Consider the following 26,815-nt stretch of genomic DNA (forward strand, 5'->3'; position numbering starts at 1 on the left):
ACTTATGATCGCGAACTACTCGCGATATACAAAGCCATTAAGCACTTCAAATACATGCTTGAGGGAAGTCAATTTCATATATTAACCGATCATCAGCCAATAATATTCGCTTTTCAACAAAGCAACGCCCGACAACAACGATACCTCGACTTCATCAGCCAATTTTCAACAGACATTCGACACATCAAGGGCGGGAGCAACTACACAGCCGACCATCTCTCAAGGATCAATGCTATCGACGATCAACGTCAGATTGACTACGCCGATATAGCAAAAGCGCAGCAAGACGACGTAGAGTTGAAGCAGTTGAGAGGTAGCTCCACATCACTTAAATTCAAGCTTTTAAACATTTCAGGTGACGCGAGCGAACTAGGGTGCAACATATCGTCACGTAATGTCCGTCCATTTATACCAGCGCGATTTTGAAGGCAGATACTGAGCAACGTGCGTGAAATGGCGCATCCTAGTACGAAGACCACAGTAAAAATGGTTACCGAACGCTTTGTTTGGCCTAACATTCGCAAAGACGCCGCTGACTTTGTGCGATGTTGCATAAAATGCCAAAAGTCAAAGGTAAATCGCCATACAAAAGCTCCGCTACTACAATACCAGCTACCGGATCGCCGTTTAGATCATGTCAACGTTGACATAATTGGACCGCTATCCCTTCACAAGGGTCAACGATATTGCTTAACCTTAATAGATAGGTTCACCCGTTGGCCCGAAGCGATACCGATACCAGATATGACGGCCGAGACAGTCGCTAAAGCAACGTGGGTAGCCCGATATGGCTGTCCACAATTCATAACAACGGACCAAGGGCGAAAGTTTGAGTCTCACCTGCTGAAGCTACTGTTTAGTCTTCTAGGGACTAAGCATATCAGAACGACTCCATATCACCCCCAGGCGAACGGGTTAATCGAACGATGGCATAGAGTACTCAAGGCTTCCATATTAGCAGCTGGAAAAGACACGTGGACCGACCACCTCCCACTCATTCTTCTTGGTCTCAGAACAGCGTATAAGTGCGATTTAAAAGCTTCGCCAGCTGAACTCCAGGTGAATTTGTAGAACATAACCGTTCAACGCAAACACCGTATGAAGTACTGCAGAACCTCCAACGGATGATGAGAGCGATACAGCCGACCCAAACGCAATACCATTCGATGCTGATGTCTTAGATACACCCAGACTTAAATAAATGCTCGCACGTTTTAGTACGAAACGACAACATACGCCCATCGCTCACGTCACCCTACGAGGGACCATTCGCAGTATAACAACGACACAAAAAATATTTCACCATTAAAATTAGGGAACGAAAGGTACAGATCAGCATCGACCGCTTAAAACCAGCGTATATCTGGTTAGACGACAAGGCACCAAGCGCAACGAGCGAATCTTTGACACAACAACAGAAAGCACAAAAATCCTCAGAAGAATGCATACAACCACCTATAAACGGCCAAGCAGCGCAAGCTCCGACACAAAGACAACAACAGGAACCACAAGAGTCCACAGACGAATGCATACAAACAGCTGTGAACGGCCACGCAGCGCAAACAACGACGTCACAAAGACCTAGGCGCATAATACGCAAACCCGTACGATTCCATTAAACGGGGAGTACTGTGGTGCCTTCAGCATCACAATTAGTATCCATGATTTTTCATATTTTTTCCATTAAGTACATTTCTTAGATTGTCTTATATTTTATATTGTATTTTGTATTCCGTTATTAAATAAATAGTCGGCCGCTGTGGTGTAGTGGTAAGCAGTGCGCGCTTCCACTCCGCAACGCCTGGGTTCAGTCCCTGGTCAAAGCAACATCGCAATAAATATATAAAAAAAAAGGGGTTTTCTTAACAGCGGTCGTCCCTCGGCAGGAAATGGCAAACCTCCGAGTGTATTTCTGCCATGAAAAACAGCTTCTCATTAAAATACAATCGCCGTTCGGAGTAGGCGTAAAACTGTAGGTCCCTCCGCTTTGTGTGACAACATCAAGGCGCACGCCACAAATCGGACGAGAAGCTCGGCCAAACACTAACATATGTGTAAGCGCCAATATATTATTATTATTATTAAATAAACGACGAGCTTATGTTGTTTTTGCTGCATAGCTGTTACTCTCTCAACACCGGCTGGAAAGTACAAGGTCAAGTAGGTGACGGAGCAGCTTTGTAACATTAGCGATATAATTCTTGTTCGACGGCCAAACTGACAACACGAATTTGGATTCTATGGAATATTAGTGTCTCTATTGTCGCGTAGTAATAAATGCGACACTAAAGAGAACTCGATGCGCCTGTACCCACTTGAAACTTTAGGCTTTGCTTGTTTACGTTGAGTTTAACAAACACTTTTGTAGGCATGTCTTCACTATCCACTGAATTTATGGTTTCGAGCAATCCAATTGATTCGAACGATGCTTCATTCACATAAAGGGTATTCGCAGTCTCTTTTTGCGAAATTTTGCTACCATAGCGCCTCACAGAGGCTTTGTGTGTGCCTTCTGATTGACATACAGAAGCCATGTGCCCCTCTTGACACACTGACGACATTTCGATTTGTTTTTGAAATGATAACACTGCTCTCTTGTGTGAGCTGTACCACACCCTGGGCACTATTTACCAACTGTTGCTAAAGTCCTGGACTTACGCTCGTGACTACCGCGTTCCTTACTATACTTCCGCTGTATGGTTGTGTGCTGAACTCTATAAACTGTGTCAGTTGCCTTGTGATTTTCTCCCCGAATCTCGCTGCAAGCCTTTACCGTCGACTCGTATATCGTTGCGATTTGCAGCCTCATCTGAGGTCGGATTTGTTTTTTGAAGTGCTGTGCTACGGACCTTATCGTGTGGGGTATGCATCACTATCATATCCCGTATGCTGTTATCGATGAATGATTCGTTGCAATTTTCTATCGCGCACTGAAAAATACACTCCTTAGCAGCTCCTCGGAGTTCCGCCACCCAGTCCGCATAACACTGGTTTGGTTTCATTCTGATGGAAAAAAATTTGAAACGCCGCTGCGAGCACGTGCTGTTTCTCGACAAAATGTGTAGATAGTTTTGCCAATAGCTCACTGTAAGACTTCCCCTCTGTTACGTTATCGCATAATTTCTGCAGAAGCTCAAAGGTATCCGTGTCTATGCACGAAAGAAAACTTGCCCGTTTAAGAGTTTCGTTTGCAACTCCATTCGCCACGAAGTGCTGTTGCATTTGCTGGATGAAGGTAGGCCATTTTTCGTTACTTTTATTAAACTGCCAGAGCACAGGCGTATTGCTCGTATGTGAGTCACTTTCAAGTACACGTTGAAGCGATTGTAAATTTTGCTCAAGCACTTTCGCCAGTAGTGCTTGGTTTGCCTCTTGAAATTGACTCAAAACAGACGCAAGGGTTTTTTCGTTCATTTCCTCGTCGCCAAATGTTAATTTATGGAACAGTTTATTCAATAAATTCAATTCAAGTTGCAGCAGATGCCTTAAGATTAATTTGTCTAATTAGATTAATTAATTGTAAAACCGCGTGGTAGCTCTTAGCAGCAAAAGCAATGGAATGGCTGATAGTCACAAAAGGTTACCCAGTGCTGCCACATTGATTTACAATGGAAGTTCCTAAATAGGGTTGCCAGACGGTTTTACACTTCTTACACACATTTGTTACGTTTTCGTCACATAACAATCAGCTGTTATCGACTAGTTATCGCCAGGGTAGTGAATTCGTGTTAGGTAGTACAAATACACGAACAAACGGCTGTTTGGACGAGACGAACGCTCGTTTCGAGATAGAGAATCAGGCTGTAAATTTGGCGACAAACGGCCTTCTGCAATAATGATTGGAAAGGGTTTAAGTAGTTCTAATTGGAAAATGGTCACTGTGGCCGGTCGTTGAGTATATTTTTAGTAAAAATAGTAAATAGTAAAATTTTTACTTGCAAGAATTTGCAGCTATCTCGGGTTGTTACGCCCTCGAATTAGCTCTCTCTTGCAAATAGTTTGGGTTAGTAAATGCAATTCCACTAAAAACTTGCAAGTGCTAGTAACAATTCGTAACAATTTTTTGATATTGAATGGACCTAATATCTCCAGCTAGAATAATATGGTTGTTTGTGTTTTGGAAATCGTTGTCCATGTCGTGTGTGTCGAAGATTTGGTCAGGCGGTATGTATATGGATATGACGGTGAATTTGATATTAGGTTGTATTTCGACTCTTTATTAAAACTCAAGTAAGGGGTTCTTGGCGTAAATATTTGTGATGTGGTTGGTGAAGTAGGCTGTGTAGTTTTTGGGCGGTATAGGGGTAAAGCTGTTGGGACAGTGGGTCTCTTGAATCGATATAAGCTGTGGTTTATGTTCGTTTCTGAGAAGTTCAAGGTCAATACTGTTGTTAATGAAACCGTTCACGTTTCATTGCAAAATATTGAACTTGTCAAGCATCTGTATTAATTAAGCTTATTTATTCGTAACTTGGTGATTACGAAGAAAAGGTAGTTTCTGTATTGATTTGCACGGAGCTGATTTCAGTTGCCGGGATGAAATAATAGTGGTATTCATCTAAACCGATAACTTTATCAAGCAGATAATCTTATAAGTTTATGCACTCTGTTACATGAACGACCCACACTCTCTTTTCGTTTACACATTCGACAATAGTCGTGTTTTCTTTGGTTATAAAGCGCAGTGTCACTAACTTTATACTTCTAGCACGAGGATAAAGAAATTATAGAAACTACCTCACTAAATTGGAAAAAATTATATTTACGAGATATCTATTTAAATAAATGTACATATAACATAAAGGCTATTTATTTGAAGCAAGTTATAAGAAACAATGGCAGAATGTCTGTTTGTGTATGAATTCATTTGTCACGGCTACCAAACTTTGCGAATTATCAGTGAAACAAAACAAACAGACGGGATAATAATTGAACCAGATCTCTATCAGGATCATATCGTTGTTGAATTTGCGTGCAAAATTTGTATGCGGATCCCGATTATTGCCTAAGAAAACATAGCTAGAGTTGCGACAGAGTTGCATTGTCTTCAGTTTATCAAGTTTATTCAGTAAAATCGCTGGATAAATTTATCAGAAATGTGTAAACGAGTTTCCATACAAATTTTGACAGTTCATTTAGAAGGTTTACACAATTATAAGTTTATACGGTTTACAATGCATTTATAAGCTTTGATGAATACCCTTAATGATTATTTGAAATGAATTGTTGGGTTATATTGGATAAAGGTGATGAGATGGGATTTTTTGGTTGCTGTATTGATTTGCACAGGGCTGGTTTCAGTTGCCTGGATGAAATAATGATTATTTGAAATGAGTTGTTGGGTTATATTGGATAAAGGTGATGAGATGGGATTTTTTGGATTTGCATTTTCTGTGTGTATACCTTTGTAGTTGGAGTTGGATTCTGAGTTGATGGTGTGTTGATGTTTGTTGCTGTTGGCAGTGGTTTTTGCAATTTTTTCTTGGTTGGCTTTTGGTGATGACGCTGGACGTTTCAGATAATCAGTGGTAGATGTTGTTGATTTGCAATTTGTTGTTTTTAAATCGCCTAGTGAACACTTGTGTATGGTTTTGATTTGTAAAACGTCTTTCATTTGCTTGAATCTAGGGCAGTTTTTGTCGGATGAAGGATGAGTGTCGCCAAAGTTGGGATACTGGTTCCGAGTACAGGTTATTAGTTGATGTGGAGGTAAATTGCACCCTTTGCATGTTGCAGCGTTTTTTGTATGCCTCAGGCGCTGACAGTTGTGACAGCGCATAGAGTTGGGAAAATAAGGTTTGACCTTAACTTTGTACCATGCCGCATCGAGGGTTTTGGGAAGACGATAGAGGTCGAAGGAGCGTATCATTTTTCCTGTGGGTGTTGCTTTACAGTCCTGCGTGTTAGTGAACTTGTAGATTTTAATCACTCCTTGGCTTTTAGATCCTTCTAAAATCTCTTCCTCCTTTACGTTAATCAGGCAGGGTGCATACACCGTGCCCTTTACGGTATTGAGATTGTCGTGCAGTTTGGCAGAAACTTGACCAGCCAACGACTTTGTTTTTAAGCATTTTTCTGCAACTTTTCCATTCCGAGCTATTTAGCTTAGTTACTTGATACTGTCATCTTGGGTTGATATGGCGCCAATGCATTTTTTGATTACGAACGGGCTGAGTTTTGCGACTCTATTGTCTGAAGAGGAAATAGTGAAGTATTTGGGATGGTTCAGAGGAATTTGTTTTTGAATCAGGTGGGGAAAGGAAGTGGAACAATCTAGGGAATCAACGTGATCACTTAAAGGAGAAAATCTTTTCGCGCCTCTGTCCGGAGGGCCAGCTGGCATTTTGTTGCTTATACTACGGCGCTTGGGATTGGTTGAAATAATCGAACGATGGTACGAAAATTTAAATCAAAGAGTAAAGTACAATTGTTTGACTTCTTAAGCACAGTAACTAGCACATACTTTAGACATACGTCTATACACGTCGAGAGATAGTCGATGACTGGATAAGTAAATATAAATTAATGAACTAAATTGAAAACCCTAGAGTTTGAATTTTAATGCATCCACACAGCTGTGCGATTCTGTCGGAACAAATCCACACCGTTTTTGATGCTACAGACGTTACTGCTTCCAAAACGCAAGTACGCACACATCTATCCGATTTTATCGCAGCAAAAACTGTTAATTTAGGCCCTTATTATGAGTTGCATTCGATTTTCGATCTTCGCTGGTTATCGAAGATCGAATATCGAAAGTGAAATTCGTATTATGAGCTATGCAACCGTGTCGAAATTTTCGTTGAGTATCGAATTTTCTGTCGAACAGAATTTTGCGTTCGATGGTGTAGCGAAGTGTTAGAAAATTGTGAAAAATTTATGATTTTGAATTTGTTTTCTTACTTTTTGGCGGGTAGACACTAATTTTAAACAGTTTGTATCAATTTCATGCAGTTTTAACGTCGTGAATACAAAACACAAGCTCGAAAGGCTGCTTTTACTTGTGAAAGAAAATCCCAATACTCAGTTGGCACGATCTCTGAGAACAAATCATAGAGCTGTGGATAGTTTTAAAATATTTTAAATAGATTTGGCTCACAAACACCTCTTTAGACAGTCGGAAGTTTTTAGTAAATCTGTAGACAAATTTCTTAAATATATTTTATGTCAAAATATATTGTAAAGACTACACTTAGACTCTCTTAAACATTTACTACTCCTGTCCAGTTCACTAAACTCTCATCCTCTGACGAACCGTTGAACCCAAGAACTTCGTTGTACTAATTTTCACCACGTTTTTATAAACTTGCTTTCTTTTTTATTTCATTTTAATTTGCACAAATTTCCATAAATATGTATAAGCACACACACTTTGCTCGATTTGTAAACAAAGCTTCTCAGCGTAAAAAATATACTATTGTGAACAACATGAACGAGCGAAGTTCACAATAGCGCTATTCTTCATCGAATGAGCGCCATAATAAAAATCCGTTCGATCAGCACTTTCGACCACAGTCGAAGACCGAATGTAACTCCCCTGCAGCAATTCAGACTCACCCTAGGTTAGCCCTCAGATAGTCCCTATTGTTACCAGCACTAGTCCCTCATAATTCCCCTGCCAATGGTTTCAACTGCCAATTTTAGCATTGGCGTGTCATTGGAAAAGAACCGGTCCAATCAACACTGACCGTAAGATAGTCCTGGACTAGTCCAATTTTGGAGATTTTTTTCGTTGGAGTAAGATTGCGTTCTGCACTTCGCAGATGCTTTTTCATAATTCGGAAACACAAAAAAAAAAAATTGTATCATTTTATAACCATGTTGCTTCTGACGGACCCGGACCCTCCTGAAAGCTAACAAATAGTGGCAAGCATCTCTGCGCACTGAGCTACAGCCACGCATGTAAATGTGTGTTCAAATGTTCACTTGGCATCAAGGCCAGACCAAGCGTTTGGGACATTTACAGGGTGGTGTTCTTTAAATTTTTTTTATTGAATTGCAAGACAACACCACCCTGTCACTGCCAAACTGTACTTTTCGTCTATCTCTAGGCCGGTTCCATGTGGACTGGTCGAAGGCTGACATTTACGATGCAAGCAAATGTCCAGTCAAATTTTAACCAGTGAAGTACTAGTCCTTAACGGAAAATTGGCCGCCTTATTGCTGCAGGGTCATAATAGGGGCCTTATAGACAAACAAAAAATAATTTTCAAAAAAACTGAGATTCTTAACGTTTCTACATCAAATATGTTTTGTTTTCTTGTTCAATTTTGTTTTAATATTGTAAAACCCTTCTATTGACCTTTTTCGTTCGCAAAACGCGGTAGTTTGCGATTTCGACACGACGAATAGAAGAACTGTGAATGTTCGAATAAATCGCTGCAGCAAAATCGTATAAGTGTGAGGTTCCCCATTTAAAACTATGGTCGGCATTGTTGTAATTTTTGTCGGAACAGATTCGCACCGACAGAATCGCATAGGTGTGTGGATACCTTTAAACGGATGTAGTAGCGTGGTTGGTATATTTTGTTAATATTGGTGCCTTAGAAATATCACCCTTCTGAAAGTTGCTGAAAAGATAACCATGCGTCTGTGAGACGTATCATGGTTTGATTTCCTTAATTTTATAGTAGTAAAAATTTTATGAATTTTTTTTCAAAGATATGGAGTCTTTAAATATTTATTCATTATTTAAACGCATTTTATTTAAAAATATTCGTCATTTGAAACGGAAATACCACCCATTTCAATTTTATTTTCGCGAAAAATAGAGCGAAACGTAAACGCATACGTCTCGAAGACGTAGGTTATCAAAGCAGGGTTAAAGACTTTTTGGCATGTGAATCGTAGCAGCGGCTAACAAGTAGCGGGGAAACTTCGCGAGAGTGCGCCACGCCTAGAACAAAATGACTTTATGGGAAGTGTAGAGGGGTCGTACGCATCACAAAACTGAAAACCGGACGGCGGGGAAACTCATAGTTTACGTTAGGTTGTTAAAGTTGAAAATTTCATCTAACAAAATGTACGATAACAAACCAGTACCACGTTGACCGAGTTCTGCCCGGAGTGCATATACATTTTAAAGTTTACAAGATTTGGATAGCATTGAAAAAATATGTTGGAAATAAAAAAAAAACATTGGATTTCGATATCTATTAAGCAAATTTCTTACTTTAGGTGGCAACCCTATTCCGCAATACGCTGGAACGAATGGTACATATCTCGAGCGTATATGCACTGTGTGTACATAATACTGATTGAAATTAACAAAATAAAAATTTTTATTACATAGAAGCGTGGCAACCCTGATCGAAAATATTTTCTGACCAAAGTTCTCAACAAGACCTTTCATTTGATAACCATATTGCGTTGTTTTAAGTAAATTGTGCAGAATCGAAAATAAGTGGCAACCTTATACTATTATCCTAAGGGATAACATTTTGTATATAGGGAAAGACTTCTCTTGGTACTGTCACCAGTGTTGCCAGGTCTTCAGCATGAGAAAACGTCCCACTTGGTCTGAAAAAACGTCATTTCCTACCCAATACGTCTTTTTCAAATGTATGCACACAGAATTGTTCTTATTAAATTTTTATTGTATACAAAGGTTCATAAGTATATATGTAAGGTATATTATTCGACAGAGCACATTTCATTGTAAACTGGTTTGAGATCGTTAATATAAAAATCATTTTATACATACACTTGTGATCAGCTGATTAAGTCATCAATATTTTGATCGATTGTGGCTGTTTTGCTTTTGTTTATTTAATGTTTATTATTTTCCCATAAAAGCCTAGCTCATTATATAACAAACGAAATATAAATCCACATTTCTCTTGTGCAAAAATTATAAAAACCTGCAAAGTTTCAGCTAGATTTTCAACTTTTTATTCGGATTTTTAAGATTTTTTTTGAGTATGCAGTTTGATAGCCCATTATTTTCCAGGGTAGTAATGTGCAAGTTTTAAGTTGCTAAAGAATCGTGTTGATTTTTAATATATTTTTTTTCTCTTGTCGACATTTGGTTAGGTGGTCGGTTGTCGAAAATGCTAAATTACCTTCTGCTAAGAAGGAACATAGCAATATTTCAGCCTTTTTTGCGTGCATTACATTTTCAATGAAGTCTTAAAAAAGTCGCCTACTTTTTTCTGACATTTCATATATTATAAATCAGCTCTTCCTGATTTGGCTTTAAATGTGCAATTGCAAACATTGCAATAAGCCTCGTAACCTCAAGTGTTTACAAAACCAGCCTTTGAACGCGGGATCCTTAGTTCAAGAATCCAAAAAAACGCGCGTACGCTTGGTTTGCATCGTATTTAAGTCATTTGTGTACAAAGGATAAATATCTTTTGAAGAAGCTGCTGCAAAAACAAAGCTTGTTACGATTTATTAAGAAAATAATTCAAAATCAGTTCTACTTACAAGATTTAGTAACAGAGAAAAATCATTGGGAAGGTAAAAAACGTAATTTTTTGCACAAAAAAACGTCCGAACGTCAACAAGATACAAAAAACGTCCAAATGACGTTAAAAACGTCAACCTGCCAACGCTGACTGTCACAGACATAACCGAGTTAGTTGTTGAACGACCGCTCAGGCGAGCACACGTATTCTTCCGCGCTTTCACAGTACTCGAGCCAAGACAACATTTCATTTACTTATATATAATTTCATTTACTTTTACAAAATATCACTGATACAAATAATTTACAGCTCTATGTACATACTTCTTATTTAAATAAAAATCATCGTTTACAATTCAGAAGAAGGACTCATTCCGCCTACAAACAAGCAAACAACGCATATCGACAATTTCGTAAGTAAATAACGCAGTAAAAATCACCCTTATTTGAAGCAGCTGCGGACGAACGTGAACCGACCTGTATTCAATGTACATGCAACATATGAACGTATAATATTCACGGCGTATGTACATACATAGTTATATGTAAAGCGATCGCAAGCATACAAGTGGTGAACGCGCAAAAGCCTGCATAGCGACGACAGCGAGGCAGTGCGAGAGTTTTCGACACTGCAACAACGAGCGAAGTTAGAAGGGCATACATATGTACATGTGTATGTATCGATACACATAACGAGCTAGCGCTAAAACGGATAGATTTTGCAAAGTAAATAAGAAACGGCATTCGAGCGACAGGAAAATTTCTAGAAAAACGCAATTGTGAAACACGAGAAATAGAAGTACAGATTTTAACGAAATAGAGAGTTGAAGTTTGATAGTTGAAGTGTACGAACGTGCTACAGCCATGGTGCTTGTGAAATTAAATTCTTTAAAAATTGGTCAACTCAACAAATTGCTACGGAGCCATGATGTTGTTATGACCGGGAACAAAGCGGCTAAGGTGAACAAATTATGGGAGATTTATAAAAGCGATGAAGTGGACTCCGAAGAGTTGGAGGAAGACACCGATGAAGATTCAACGCAAATACAAATGAGTGAGCTGCGCGAAGTGCTCATTGAATTGACGAAAACGGTTGGTGAACTTGCTACTGTATGTAACGCAGGCAGGCAAGACGACGTGGTAAGCACGGAGGAACCACAACGGCGCAATTGAACCTGAAAGGTGTAGCGAAGACCTGGTTAGAGTCACAGCAAGTGTTTCACTCATGGCCAGAGCTTGTACAATTATTTGTGAAAGATTTTCCAAAGAAAATCATATCGGCGCAAGTGCATCGTGAAATGGCACAACGTAAGCGTCAACCACGAGAACCGTTCGAGAAGTACTACCATGCAATGCTGAGTATGGGTAGACGAGGCAAGATGGATGAGGAATCCACAGGTTCGTATATAATATCTGGTCTAAACGATGTATATTTGTCGCGCACGTTACTTGCGATGAATATATCTACATGCAATGACCTGCTCCGTCCACTAGAAGCTATGGCTATCATGCCCACGTCAAGTTCGACAAGATCTAGTGCGTCATATGAGAGGAACATTAACGAACAAGTGCAGAAATCCGCGTCAGAGAAAAAGCCGATCAAATGCTACAACTGCAACGAACTTGGACATATCTCTTCAAAATGTACACAGCCACAGCGGAAGCCGAGATGTAGCAAATGCAACAAGGTTGGTCACGAGGCAAAGTCATGCAAGGTCGATAAACCAACAGTAGCCGAAGTACAAAGTGAAGTTATTGGTGTACCAAAGCCTGTCACCAAAGTGGTCGAGTGGAAAGGCAAACGTTATGATGCCTTCATCGATACTGGTAGTGATGTGTCACTAATTGCGTCATCCAAGGTTCCAGCGGAGGTGCAACGAATAGCGTCAGTGAAGCGGCTTACAGGATTTGGGGGTGCGGTAATAAGCAGCGTAGAGGCTACCAACGTAGACATTGTCGTCGATGGAGTCACGATCTTGACCACCTGTCAGATCGTTCCAGATAAGTTCATGACATTTGACATTCTTATTGGTAGAGATGTACTGTGCCAAAACGATTACAGGTTAACAATCGAAGCGGGTGTGATGCAGGTTCATAAGAAGACCGAGAATACGTTTAACGTCAACACCGATTTGCCAACTGATGTAGTCGCAAAAGTACGCGACTTGCTTAACGAGTACGACGATTGCTTTGCTGGGAAATTGGCAAAGTTAGGCAGATGCAAAACAACAGATATGGACATCGTCATCTCAACTGACCAACCGGTAGTGGGGAAACGTTATCAAGTACCCCTTTCTCAGCGTACGACATTATCAACGATTATAGAGAATTTGATGAATCACGGCATTATATGATACAGTTCATTGGTACATGCAGCACCGGTTATTCTGGTACAAAAGGCAAACGGCGAAGACAGAATGTGCGTCGACTACCGGGCGCTCAATGCGGTCACTGTCAAAAAGCACTTTCCAATGCCAGTGGTGGAACAGCTGGTGGGTAACAAGTATTTTACGTCACTCGACATGACATCTGGGTATTACCAAATACCACTGAAGGAAGAATGCAAACAATACACGGCCTTCCTTACGCCAGATGGGTTGTTCGAACACAACGTCATGCCGTTCGGGTTACGCAACGCTCCGATGGTGTTTCAGGAGATGATCGTGCGACTGATTCGAACCCTGAAGCATCGCAACCATATTGTCAGCTACGTAGACGAGGTGGTTGTCGCAACCAAGTCTATCAACGAAAGCATCGAAGTGTTGTCGGAATTTTTGCAAGCGATAAGGGCAGCAGGGCTTACTCTTAGGCCATCAAAATGTTATTTCCTAGCAACAACAATTAAGTTTCTGTGTCACGTCGTCGATGCACAAGGCATCAAACCAGGCGAAGAAAAGGTGAAATCTATTACCGAGTTTCCACAGCCACGTACGCCGACAGAGGTGAGGCAGTTTCTAGGGCTCACGGGATTTTTCCGCAAATTCGTCCAGGACTATGGTATAATTGCGAAACCTTTAGCCACGTTACTACGAAAGAGTACCAAGTTCGAATGGACTCTCGATCACGACAAGGCATTCAGCAAATTGAAACAGGCTTTAACAACGCAACCAGTATTGGTTATATTTGATGTGACCAAGCAACACAAAAGTGCATGCAAGAAGGCAACGAATGGAAACCAGTCTAATATTATAGCCGGCAGTGTAGTTCTGTCGAAACGCAATATTCGAGCCACGAATTGGAGGTACTCGCCATTGTCGAGTCACTCGAGAGGTTCCGTATGTTCTTACTGGGCACGCACTTCCTAGTGAGAACCGACTGTAACGCTGTAGCCACAACAAAGAATCTGACACCGTTGCGTCCACGAGTAGCCAGGTGGTGGCTACGATTGCAAGATTTCGGTTGTGTTCATCGCGCCGGAAGCAAGATGCAGCATGTGGACTGTTTAAGCGGGGCACCGGTGGAGTTACCATCTCAGCCCGACACAGTAGCTGAACGAGTATTACAAGTGCGTCAAGTAATGAAGTCCGACGATTGGGTATACGTCATGCAGACACAAGATCCAAAACTACGACAGGTATGCGCAATCCTTAAAGGCGTGGGAGATGTAGACGAGTCAACAGCTGAGCAAATAAAAGCTGAGTACGAAATAGGAGGCAACGATCGACTATTCCGTAAAATAGGTCACGAGTACAAGTTAGTGGTACCTCGAGCTGTTAGGTGGCGCATTACAAAGGCGAACCACGACGACGTTGGACATTTCGCGCTGGAGAACACACACAACCGCACTGCAAAACATTTTTGGTTTCAACGAATGCGACTATTCGTCAAGTCGTATATAGCATCGTGCGAGAAGTGCTCAACAAAGTCAAAGGAGGTCATAAGGAAAGTCAACTACATGTTATGGACGTACTGCCGATTCCATTTAGGCACGTCTATATTGACCATGTGGGGCCGTTCCCCAAGAGCAAGTCAGGGTTTGTGTACGTACTTGTGATAGTATGCGGATTTAGCAAATACGTTGTACTAAAAGCTACCAGAAATACCAAAACCGAACCAGTCATTAAGACATTAGAAGAAGTGATGGCAATCTTTGGTCAACCAATTCGAATCACGTCCGATCGAGGCACTGCCTTCAAGTCCACGAAATTTCAAGAATTCTTCGAAACGCGAGGCATACAACACGTCAAAACTGCTGTTAGAACGCCTAGGGCCAACGGACAGGCCGAACGTGTTAACAAAACGTTGCTACAAGCTCTTAAATGCACCGTCGGCGAGAATAAAAATTGGGATACAACGCTGACTACGACACAATGGAGTCTGAGTTCCCAAAAGAATGAGGTAACAGATTATACTCCTAACGAATTAGTCTTTTATTTTAACCCTAGAGACGTAACGTACAATCGTATGGTACAAGCAATACATGATGAAGTCATCGATATGTCAGGCATCGATGTAAAACGCGATGATGCAGCAGCAAGAATTATGACAGAGCGTAATAAGTGGAAGGAGAGATACGATAAAAAGCATCAGTCTCCAAAGAAATATGAGTTTGGCGATCTAGTGGTGGTCGACCATGTCCCAAGAGCAACAGGCGAATCGCATAAACTTGATCCTGCATATAAAGGCCCATATATGATATCGAAGGTACTCGACTATGACCGATATATCGTCGAAGATCTACCGGATAATACAGTAACTCAGCGACGATACTCCAACGTTATGTCAGCGGATCATTTGAAGCCATGGTGTGCCATGAGTCCGGAGTTGGATGGGAATGACGATAGCGACGAGTCGTCCTGTGAGGACTAGGTCAGGAAAGGCCGAGCTGTCACAAACAGAACCGAGTTAGTTGTTGAAAGACCGTTCAGGCGAGCACACGTATTCTTCCGCGCTTTCACAATACTCGAGCAACATTTCATTTACTTATATATAATTTAATTTACTTTTACACAATATCACTCATACAAATAAATTACAGCTCTATGTACATACTTCTTATTTAAATAAAAATCATCGTTTACAGTACCCATGAATAGTAATATTTACCTGTTTTTCTAAATAAAAAATTAAATAAATGTGAATCAAAATAGGTGGCAACCCAATTAAAAATATTTTTGAATTAGGGATCTTTAAAATATCTTCCTTTTGATACCCATATTATGATGTTTTAATTAATTTATAACTAATTTCGAATGGGTGGCAACCTTATACGAGTCTTCTCGGAGATAGTACCTATTCAGATAACCTTAAAATCCAAAACATTATATGTGTACAAAATTTCATCAAAATCGTTAGAGCCGTTTCCGAGAACCCTATATATATATATATATATATATATATATATATATATATATATATACAAGAATTGCTCGTTTAATGTAATAAGATTTCAAACGAATACAAGTGTGCAGAACACACACATTTCAACTAAATTAAGCTCTTTGAACGTTCATCTATTTTATATTTTATTAATTTTATTGTTTAACGACGAGGAGCACGTTTATAAATTTGTTTATTTTCCATTAGAGAACCGAAATAGTATGTATGCGTGTATAAATTTAAAAAAATATGTGGTAGAGTTTTCAGTCTGCTCTAAATGTATGTTTTGAGCAAATTGATGTTAAAAGTTAGCAATATATCCCCATGTCTATTTTCCAAAACTATAATAACAAACATGGCAGTTTTTTTAGCAATTTGGTTCCTGTAATTAAAGAAATATTGTAGTTTTTGCATTTTTCGAAATTACCGTTTTATGGGAGGGACCAGGTTATTGGCCGATTTTTGTAGTTTAAACACCCTGCTGTCCTAGATAAAGAAAAACCCGCGGACCGAATTTGGTTGAGATATCTCAACTTTTGCTAGAGTTATCGTGTACGCAAAAAATCGGACAGACAGACGGACATGGACTAATCAACTTCTCTTTTTATTCTGAGCATTTTTATGTATATATACAAAAATAGTACATACGAACATAAATGTATATATCCACATCGATTAATTTTGGTTGTTCCGAATATACGTTCTGTGAAAAAAGTTATGGTACTCTCTTGCAGAATTGCGTTGTAAATATGTTTAGGAAACATTTAAATTAATAGTTAATTAAAAAAACTGCTCAATGTAACTGAAAAAATCACAGTATACAGTAAACCAGCCATTGACAATATGCTTTTTTAAAAACTAATACATGAAATATTGTGAATTTATTAGATTTTTTGTCATTAACCCATTGGTGCAAAAGTACGCATAAATGTTTGTTGATATATTTGAAATGTAAATTTGAACAGCAAAATTCGTAAAAAAAGTTATAATAGAACAAAAATATTGTTAATTACTACGTAGGAGGTGGGCGTGGTTATTGGCAGATTTCGACAAAATTTAACACTAACCTAAATTATACCAAAGGCGACTCCGACACCGACTTTCGTTAAAATATCTAAATTTTTTTCGAGTTAGCGTTTTTACAAACAGAGAGGGCTGAACCAATTCATCTCGTCATTCATTCATATATATTTTGATATATATGTGTGCATACGTGTATATATGTATATACATTTTATACGGTTAACAAACGCGCTCGCTTATCTGCATAAACCATCTTTACTTGCATTAATTCATGCATTATGTGAAATTTGAAAATTAGAGAGTTCTACCTTAAGCTAAGTAATACATACTTGTTTTACCGCCTAATTGATGGGACCATTTTACAAAGTCAGGGCATGCATCACGGATGTCGATAATCATGCGACGTTATCGTGTTGACGATTGTCTTGGTTCATAAAAGCGGAAAAACACTTGATCTTCTGTCCGATATCGTCAACTCGATTCAAATTTGTCTTCACGTAAAAGTTTGAAGTTCCATGTATTTTAAATTTGCTGCACGATAGAGAATTTAATATCGTTTCAAAAAAATGTCAATTAATAGTCGAAAGCGAAAGAGAGCATTTGGCCGAGATTCGGCGACGTCGAACTTTGCGGGATAGCTCCAATCCTTTGTCGCTTCCAGAGAAAAGGTACATAAATACATAAAAATATTCTTCAATTAATAATTAATTTATTAATTTTGTTTATATTTCTTATGTATTTCTTTCAAGCTTCGTTAAACGATTTCGTCTGTCTCGCGAAGCCTTTTGTTATGTGCTTCGAATGACAGCTGACAATAAGGGAAGTCGTTCAACCTATATTCCTAAAATCTGAAAACTGTGTGCAACATTGGAAGTCCTTGGCGGAGGTGGCTATCAATGGCTGACCGGAAATGACTCCCGCGTTTCTGTAGCCCAAAGTACACTCTCGGGAATAGTCACATCAACTATTAGGAAGCTGGAAGCCGTTCTGTGTCCTCTATGGATTCAATGGAGTGTACATAATCCAAGTGACGCACACTGTGTCCACTGCGGCAATAAATCAATTTGGACCTGCTCTCCGATTTTGATTATTTTTGCACAGATGGTTAAAAAGTATCTAAAGGTCATGTGTGGAAAATTTCATGCAAATATCTCCATTGGTTTTCTGTCACGAGCACCTCAAAGTTGAAGTATGTGAACAAGTCTCAAATGTGATAGTTTTCTATGTCATATTCAAAAGCTTGATACTTATAAACTATACACCGAATGTACCTTATAAGTATTTTTTCACTTAAAATAGACATTAAGCATTATGTAAATTAAAAAAAAAAATTGAAAAATTTGAAAAAAAAAATTTCCTTTGACAATATATTTTGAGCCAAAAAAATAAACATTTATGATTTTCCGTTAGACTTTTAGTTGTGTGCGAAGCAGTGCGACACATGGAGTCCTATACCAAATTAAAGCTGAGAGTCTCAGCTAACAGACTAAAAAAAAAAAACCTGCCCCAATTTGCCTGCCGCCGAAAAAACAATGAAAGCCCAAAGAATTACAGTAAAAAATATGCGTTATGCGTTATTTTACGCGTGCAAAAACAAGTGCGCATTCTTTCTTTCTTTGCTACTCGTTTATTTGCTACATATTATAAACAACATTAAATGTAAAATAATGTGTACGGTTATAATAACAACAAAACGTTTGTTTTAAAGTCTCTAAATGATGCTAACACACAATAAGTCATTGCCCTCTGCACTTCGTTACTCTAATATAATAATAATTTATATCAAAGCAATATCGGTACCATAGTGTATTAATACAGTGGCCGCAGGGCGTGTTGTTGTAAAACAGAGGCGATTTTTACAACAACTTTTTGGTAATTTTCATATAGAAGAAAACAAATGAAAGCAGGCCACAATTCAAAAAAGACTTAAATTTGTATTGGGAATAAATGTTGATGTGGTTAAACAAGGAATGGGTTCCAGCAACAATGGGAATACAGCTCGACGATTTTTTGAAAACCCTCAAATTACAGCTGACATAACAGGAGTAAATGAGCAACTGATTCATCGGTTCAAAATTATATTATCCACAATAACTTGCAGTCAGGCAATAGACGCTGAGAAATTCCAAATATATTGTATAGACACGGCAAAATTGTACATTGATTTGTATGGATTTGATTTTGATTGANTGCCCATCACAGTGCATAAAGTTTTGATACATGGTAGCAAAATTGTATCTGAGGCCATTCTACCTATAGGTAGGTTAAATATACAATTTGTTTCATACATTTTAAATTAACATATGGTTTATTTTTCAAAGGAATGTTATCAGAAGAAGCGCAGGAAGCGAGGAACAAAGATTATAGACGTTATAGGCTATATCACTCGCGCAAGACTGGGCGCTCTTCTACTAACGAAGACGTAATGCATCATTTGTTGATATCCTCCGACCCATACATCAATTCATTTAGAACGAAATTGAAGCTTAAAAAATTAGATTATCACGAAGATGTGAAAAAGTTGTTAATAAATGAAATAGAGTGAAACTGTAAAAATTTTTGTATTGGAGTTGTATGGGGGGTGGGTGTTACAGTGGGCGGATTTTCTTCATATTTGCAAAACAGCATTTAATAGATGTTATATGCATTTTTGCGAAAAATAAACATTCTAGTTACAAATTTACAGAAGATATGGCATTTTTGAAATATCATTTGTATGGGAGGTGGGCGTAAAAATGGGCGGATTAAGTTCATATTTTCAGGATAACATTCTACAATTATAATATTAATGTGTTATGAAAATTGAGTTGATATATTTAAAATCATGGAAGTTATGCCACATTTTCTATTTAAGTTGTATGGGAGGTGGGCGTAAAAGTGGGCGTATTTTTGTTAAAAAAAAATTAAAATACTTAAAAAATTTAAAATAAATTTGTGCAAAATTTCATGAAGCTCCGCAACCTCCTTGATTTATAGCCATTAAATACACTACACGGCCACTGTGTGTGACGCGGCAACAACAAAGCAGTGGTTTTACCGGAAGTATGCAATACCAGGAGGTGATTCACATAAATTTAACGCATTTTTTTAATAAAAAAAAATATTGTTTTCAGTTATCGTCTGTGTTGATGGTACGCACCTTTTTTTCAAAAGGCCCAAGCAAAATGAAGAGATTTACTTCAACCGAAAAGGAAGACACAGCCTACATGCAATCATCGTAAGTGTAAATTTATTACTTTAAATGCGTTATATATTATTTGAATAAGTACTTTTCAGATTTGCGATCATAAAATGAATATTATGGCGATTAACGCTAAGTATTGAGGATCAGCACTTGACTCATTGGTGTGGAAACATTCCAATGAACGCGCGTATTTCGAAAATATTTTTAACGGACGGGAACACGGTTATTGGCTTCTTTGTTAGTGTAGTAAATGTGCATATATGTATATACATATGTACATACTTTAACAATATTGCAACAATTGATTTAACACATGATGAAGTCGATATATGAATAACTAATACATATGTCCATATTTGCAATGATACAATACAATTTTGCTTTATAGAGTTTTAGCGTATGACGATTTTTTAAGATACAGTGTTTGTTTGAAAGCAATATATAAAGACTTGTCCACTAATCAATGTATTTGTTATTTCTTTTTAGGAGATAGTGCGTGTCGTCTTGAACCGTGATTGTTAACACCGTACAGAACTACTGACATTAGTAGGACCAAGTTTAATGAAATTCACGCAAAGGCAAGAAACATTGTTGAAATATGTATTGGAGTTTACAAAGGTTTTACGTGAGAAAAAATTAAAATAAATTTTTCACTTCTAAGGTCGATGGAGAATTTTAATGGAAGAACGAAAAAGTAAATACGATTCAAAAAAATTGCCATTTTTGCGAATGCATGCGCTGCATTACACAACATATGCATTCAATATAATGTCCAACACCTTAACGTTGAAGCGAATCCTTTGAACGACGAAGTTTTTGAACCTGCCACTGGTACATCTGAAAATTCCCGTAACAGCAACAAGCAAATAGCCGAGAAAATAAGGGATAATATAAAAAATTTATTGGCTACAGTTTAGCCAATTAGAAATTAAACAAAATTATGCTATTTTAGGATTGTTCTATACCAAAACGATATACCCCTATTTTTTATTTAAAAATCAAAAAATATTTAGAGGTCGCTCAAAGCGCCCAAAGTTTTTCATGTATTTTGTATGGGGAAAAACAACTTTTGGTAGGAATTATAAGAATTCTTAAAACTCAATATTTTTCTCTCTCTCTCTCTCACTGTTTCTCTGCAGGGGATTCTCAAAAATAATAATCAATTGTTTATTTAACCATTTTTTCATCGCAACTATAACTTATAGGTCCGCCAAAAACCCACACAAACCCCGAAAAATTAAATTGGTGGACCAATAAAAAATCGTTAGTATTAAAAAATGGTTAAATAAACAATTGGGTATTATTATTGAAAATCTCCTGCAGATAGCCAGTGTTTTCCGATAGAAAAATATTGATTTTCAAGAATTCTTTACCATTTCTACGAAAAGATGTTTTTTTCCCCATATAAACCTCTACCTCTCGACCTCTAAATGTTTTTTATTTCAAAATAAAAAATAGGGGCATCCTTTTTTCGATAGAGAAAATTTAAGAAAATTCAAACAATTTTCATACAAATTTTAACGCGATTTTTTAGCCGGTTGAAACTTGCACTTCATTAGAATAAAATTGTATGGGCTATAAAACTGCATACCCAAAAATGTTCTAAAGATTCACATCAAAAAGTTGTAATTTGTTGAATTTTTCTAAATATTGTATAAAGTTTAAATCTGTGATTAATATGGTTTTGGTTGAAGCTTGGATGGTATTTTCCAGGGACGTGAACCGGTTTTGAACCGAACCGGTTTTGAACCGGAAAACCGCTTTTTTCTATTAATTAACTGAACCATTAACCGAACCGAAATTTTCCACAAATGTTTGATCCGAACTGAAAACCGAACCACTTTCCATAAAGGTTTAAAGGTTCGTTTCAACCAAGTTTTAATAGATAAATGTACCCACTTTTTTCTTTTTGTTAAACATGGTAATACCTACCATGTGACAGAAAGACAGAAGAAATACGTTTATGATACAATTTTGGGAAACGGGCGTGGCACCGCCCACTTATGATTACATATATGTATCTCGGTAACTGGTCTACCAATTTATACGAAACTCGGTATGGCTATTATGCTTGCCAAGTAAAAGCAAAACGTTGAAAAGTATTGAAATCAGACTAAAATTGAGGCCGCTTTTCATATAACGGTAAATTTCAGAAATGCTTGAAACTTCAATATGTATTTCGAAATTTAAGGACGCTAAATTACTCAAAATTGATACACCCCGGCTTACCATGTTGCGGTGGCTTTCGGAAAGGTGAAAATCATATATTTAATACTTGCCCAGGGTATTTAATGTTCGGCTCCGCCCGAACTTAAAATTTATTGCTTGTTTGTTTTTCGAACCGTTGAACCGAACCGAAACCCCGGTTCAAAGACCAAAAAAACCGCTTTGACGAACCAATCCAAAAGTGCAAAAACGGTTCGAACCGCTGAACCGAACCGACAAAATTTTTCATCCGGTTCACGTCCCTGGTATTTTCATAGAAAAATAACAAAAAAAAATTAACTCGAAAAACTTTAAAAAAATCAACACGTGGCCATTTCTTTGAGTCACTGTATATACAGTGCCGAGCAGAAGTGTTGGCACAGTGAATTTTTCTCAACATATGCAAAGTTTTTTATTCTAATTTATTTTCGATATTTTTTTATAAAAATATAGTTCACTTTACACTAAAAAACATAAAAATAAAATCTCTTAACTTTGTGCAAAACCAAGGAAAATTCATTAAAGGTCGTTTAGAACCGGTTGCCGAGATAGTTCGGTCTTCCATTCAGCCGTCGGTATAAGTATAATAGGTGAGCAACCGCAAAAAAAAAACGTAAGCGCTATTTTCAAAAATTTTCTTTTTAATGCAGAAAATCATAAAAATTCTCTAAATACATATGTATATTAGTGTGGTCCAAACCAAGTAAAATCAGAATTTCGATGCTCTCACCCCTAGGATTGTTCTATACCGAAAAAATATACCCATATTTTTTGTTTTGAAAAAATATTTAGAGGTCGCTCAGAGCGCTGAAAGACGCCCATGTATTTTATATGGGAAACAAGTGGTTTTAGTGAAATGATATAGAATCGGTGAAAATAATTTTTTTTTCAATCGGCAAACTCTGTTTCTTCTTAGAAGACTTGGAAGGATAGTAGCCAATAGTTTATTTGACCACTTTTAATTTTTTTCGGGGACCAATAAAAGATAATTAATATTAAAAAAGGTTAAATAGGCAAACCTGTTGATGAAATACGATAGTCGACAAGAAAGACGATGCGATATTTATTTTATACATGAATCAGTGTTTTGACGACATCGTTTTTGTAGTATCGTTTGAACGACTATCGTTTCAAAGTTACGTGATCCATGCCCAGCCCACTCAAACTTGTGTTCGGAACACGGTTTGACTTATGTAGGAACTGCATCCGGTCACATAATCGCTTACGCTTCACGCTTGATTGGAATTTTGTTTTTCTCGTTATTTTATTTTATATGACTTGAAAATATTTTTCACTATAAGAAAATATTTAAATCAATTTTGTATATTCTTCTGCGAAAAAATGTCTACAATCGATGCTGTATATACATATCAAGATGTGTCCTTTTTGCTCTACGGTTGCGATAAGTTGGTTTGGAATAATATTGCACGAGTCATTGGCTTTTGGTTAGTGACAGAAAACTTCTATACATAAGTACACACACGTTGAAATAAATTATTTGTTTTTGTTTCAATTTCAGATATGTTTAAACTTTAAAGTATAAAATATATCAACCCTGGGAACAAATTATTGGTACTGAATGGTAAAAAAGTGTGCATTCATTCTAAATATACAATCATCTGTGATTGCGAATGCTGCTGTACATTCACATTCTCTACTGAATGGCAATCTACCATTCAATAACAAAACACAGTTTGTTTGTTTTCAAATATTTTAAGCCACTCAGGAATGAGGTTTTTATTTATACAAACCAACAATCAACATTTTGAAAGGAATGCCGGAGTGAATGCAGACTATGCTGATTCAATCATTTCACAGCTCTGATACATACATACATACATACTATTTCGGTCTTCTAATGGAAAATAAACAAATTTATAAACGTGTTCCTCATCGTTAAAGAATAAAATTTATAAATATAAAATAGATGAACGTTCAAAGAGCTTCATTTAGCTGAAATGTGTGTGTTCCGCACACTTGTATGTGTTTGAAATGGTTTGTTATCGTACATTTTGTTAGGTGAAATTTTCAACTTTAACAACAAATTACTCGTCACACTTACCCCTCTACACCCCTCATAAAGTCATTGGCCCGTAGTCATAGTCAAAATAAAGTCGACTTTAAAGTTAGTTGCAGCTTTTTTGACAGATATCCCATTGAAAATTATTTCAAAAAGCTGCAACTAACTTTAAAGTCGACTTTATTTTGACTATGACTACGGGCCATTTTGTTCTAAGCGTGGTGCACTCTCGCGAAGTCAACCCTTTATTTCATCTTCATGTTTCCTTTTCCGCGAAGACGGCGGAGTGCAGATATCAGAATCAAAAGACTTCGAAGTTGTTGCGCCATCCGCATAAATTGACTCATTTAGGATGTTCTGAAAGACGCATTTAAATAATATAATTTGTAATGCTACAGCTTGCATTGAAACTATCGATAGTATCGGATATTTTTAAAATGCATTGACGGAACTATTAATATAAACTTTTTAGTTTTGTTTAGTCCCTGAAAAATTAGCTATTTGTTATATAGCGATTTTCAGTAGATTTGTCCTTTCTCTTCGATACAAGAATCTCCAAAATTTGACTAACTCTGGCTTATATCAATAGTTTCTTCCATCGAAGCAGAATCACTAACACTTTAGTATGGTTCCAAAAAGATATTCAAACTAGTTTTTTCAAATTTAGCTACACCCGATTTACACGCTTCAAGTGCTTTAAGACAGTTCTGGTTCATTCTCTTTGGTGTTTTCTATTTGCGAAAATGTCAAAAGCAAAGCAAGAAACTTGAAAGCATTTGACGGTACAGACTCACTACTCTTCCACTAGCAAGCAGATTTGAATTCATTACTTGAACCGTGTAAGACCCGGTAATAGGTTAAAAATATTGATGTGTAAGCAAATCAATGTAGCCAAATTCCCATTTTCTAAAATAAAAAAATTCCTACTAAGTAGTACATATAATATAAACAATATATATATTTCGTCAAACAAAGACTATAGATAGTGGCCAACGACCATTCGATAGTGCAAAAAAATATCATGAACCAATTAGAACAGATCCGACCGGTTGAGAAGCAGCCATTTGCAATAGCAATTGAGAAAAAAGTGTGTGACGTTCGTAATTTTGAAGTTTGCTATTTCTGTTTTGCTATTTTCTTTATGTGTATTTTGTCGGTGGTTTATTTCAGTTATTTTTTTGTGCAAATGTAATTAAAATGAAGTGCGCGGTGATGCAAAAACACGTACAAAAATAATAAATTGGTTAGCACAAACATGTGCACAACATTGCTTGCAGTTTTTCTTTATGCTTCGTCTTCATATTCTTTGTTAACTTTTCACAGAAAACAACATGGCGCCGAAATTACAAACGTCAGCCAGAAAATTCCTTTTTTCTTTTGCTTCATCTTGTCAGATCTTGTGTAGTTGGATCATGAAAAAATATAACCATTCGACAGTATCGATAGTACCATCGATAGTTTTACAGCTCTATCAGATAGCACAATCTATCGAGGGTTATCTCTTCGACGGACTGAAAAATGGCTCACTAAATATTCCAAACCCATCAGAATTAGTTCCCGGACAGGGCAATAAAATCCCATATTATTTTATAGGAGAAGATGCGTTTGGACTAGATAAACAATTAATGAAGCCATTTTTTTAGGTATGAAGTGCATAGCCTTAAATTAGTAGCACCTGACTTTCTTCCACAAGCACGAGAAACTATAAAATACAAATTTTCGCGGACAAATACCATATTATTGCACATTTATTTATATAAGTACCTTGTAATACTCCTCTTATACCAAATTCTTTAAAATGTTGTACTAAGTTGGTAGCCCTTATCGTTGAGTTGTGGTGGTGGCCGATAAAGTCTGCAGTATGCGGAGGATCCTGTAAAGGATGAGACGGTGGAACGCTTTTTGTGCTTCTGCCCCGCTCAACAATCTGAAAACAGATTAAAAGGAAAACTAAAATTTATCATTCACTAAGCGTCCGTAGGCAGTATTTCTTCTCGACCTCTAACCGAATTTTTCTATAATTATTACTTCCTCCAGGATTTAGTGCATTATCCGAAGCTGGCAGCGAGTTCACTCGGATTCAATGGTAACAATTTTTTGTGTTCGCCACAAGTATTTGAATTCGTAAATTATCTACGATAGATTCAGAGACAGCTCAGTCAAATGCATTCAGATAATTAAATTCCTTCCAGACTAACCGCACAAAATATCAAGCAAATACTTAGTAGGTATACTATATAATATGTTATACAAATAACATTTATTGTAATTATTTAAAAAAAAAGTGCTTACAAAGTTAAACCACGATTGGGAAGTCTTATTTTATCCCACTGAAAATCGATATTTTCGTCGGATATGCAATACGCGATACTTCGTCACTTATTCTCGCCCTTATTCTGGAACCCAAATTTTCGTAATCCGTAATGTGCAGCATTGCCAACTATCAGCTGTTTTTCGAAGACAGCTGTATGAAGGAAAACAAAGTGGAAAGGAATTAAAAAAAAGTCAGCAAGTGATTATTTGTGGAAAAATTTTTAGATTTTACATATTTTGAAGGAAACGATGGATTCTATTCCATTTGCAATTATAGCAGCACTATGGAAGTGAATTCACAAAAATATGCCGAGTTGTCGGGCATAGTAACCATGGACGCATT

At 37.4% G+C, this 26,815-nt stretch overlaps 1 long non-coding RNA gene across 1 annotated transcript; it reads left to right on the top strand.

The window, feature by feature from the left end:
- The first annotated feature begins 18,654 nt into the window (after positions 1-18,654).
- On the top strand, positions 18,655-19,270 carry LOC108363168 (uncharacterized). Its single transcript, XR_001847574.1, has 2 exons — positions 18,655-19,009; positions 19,072-19,270. It is a non-coding gene; the product is annotated as an uncharacterized LOC108363168 (long non-coding RNA).
- Positions 19,271-26,815: the final 7,545 nt, after the last annotated feature.

Source organism: Rhagoletis zephyria, unplaced genomic scaffold (genome assembly GCF_001687245.7).
Source record: "Rhagoletis zephyria isolate East Lansing unplaced genomic scaffold, Rhagoletis_zephyria_1.1 Rzeph_scaffold_01205, whole genome shotgun sequence".
Lineage (NCBI taxonomy): Eukaryota > Metazoa > Arthropoda > Insecta > Diptera > Tephritidae > Rhagoletis > Rhagoletis zephyria.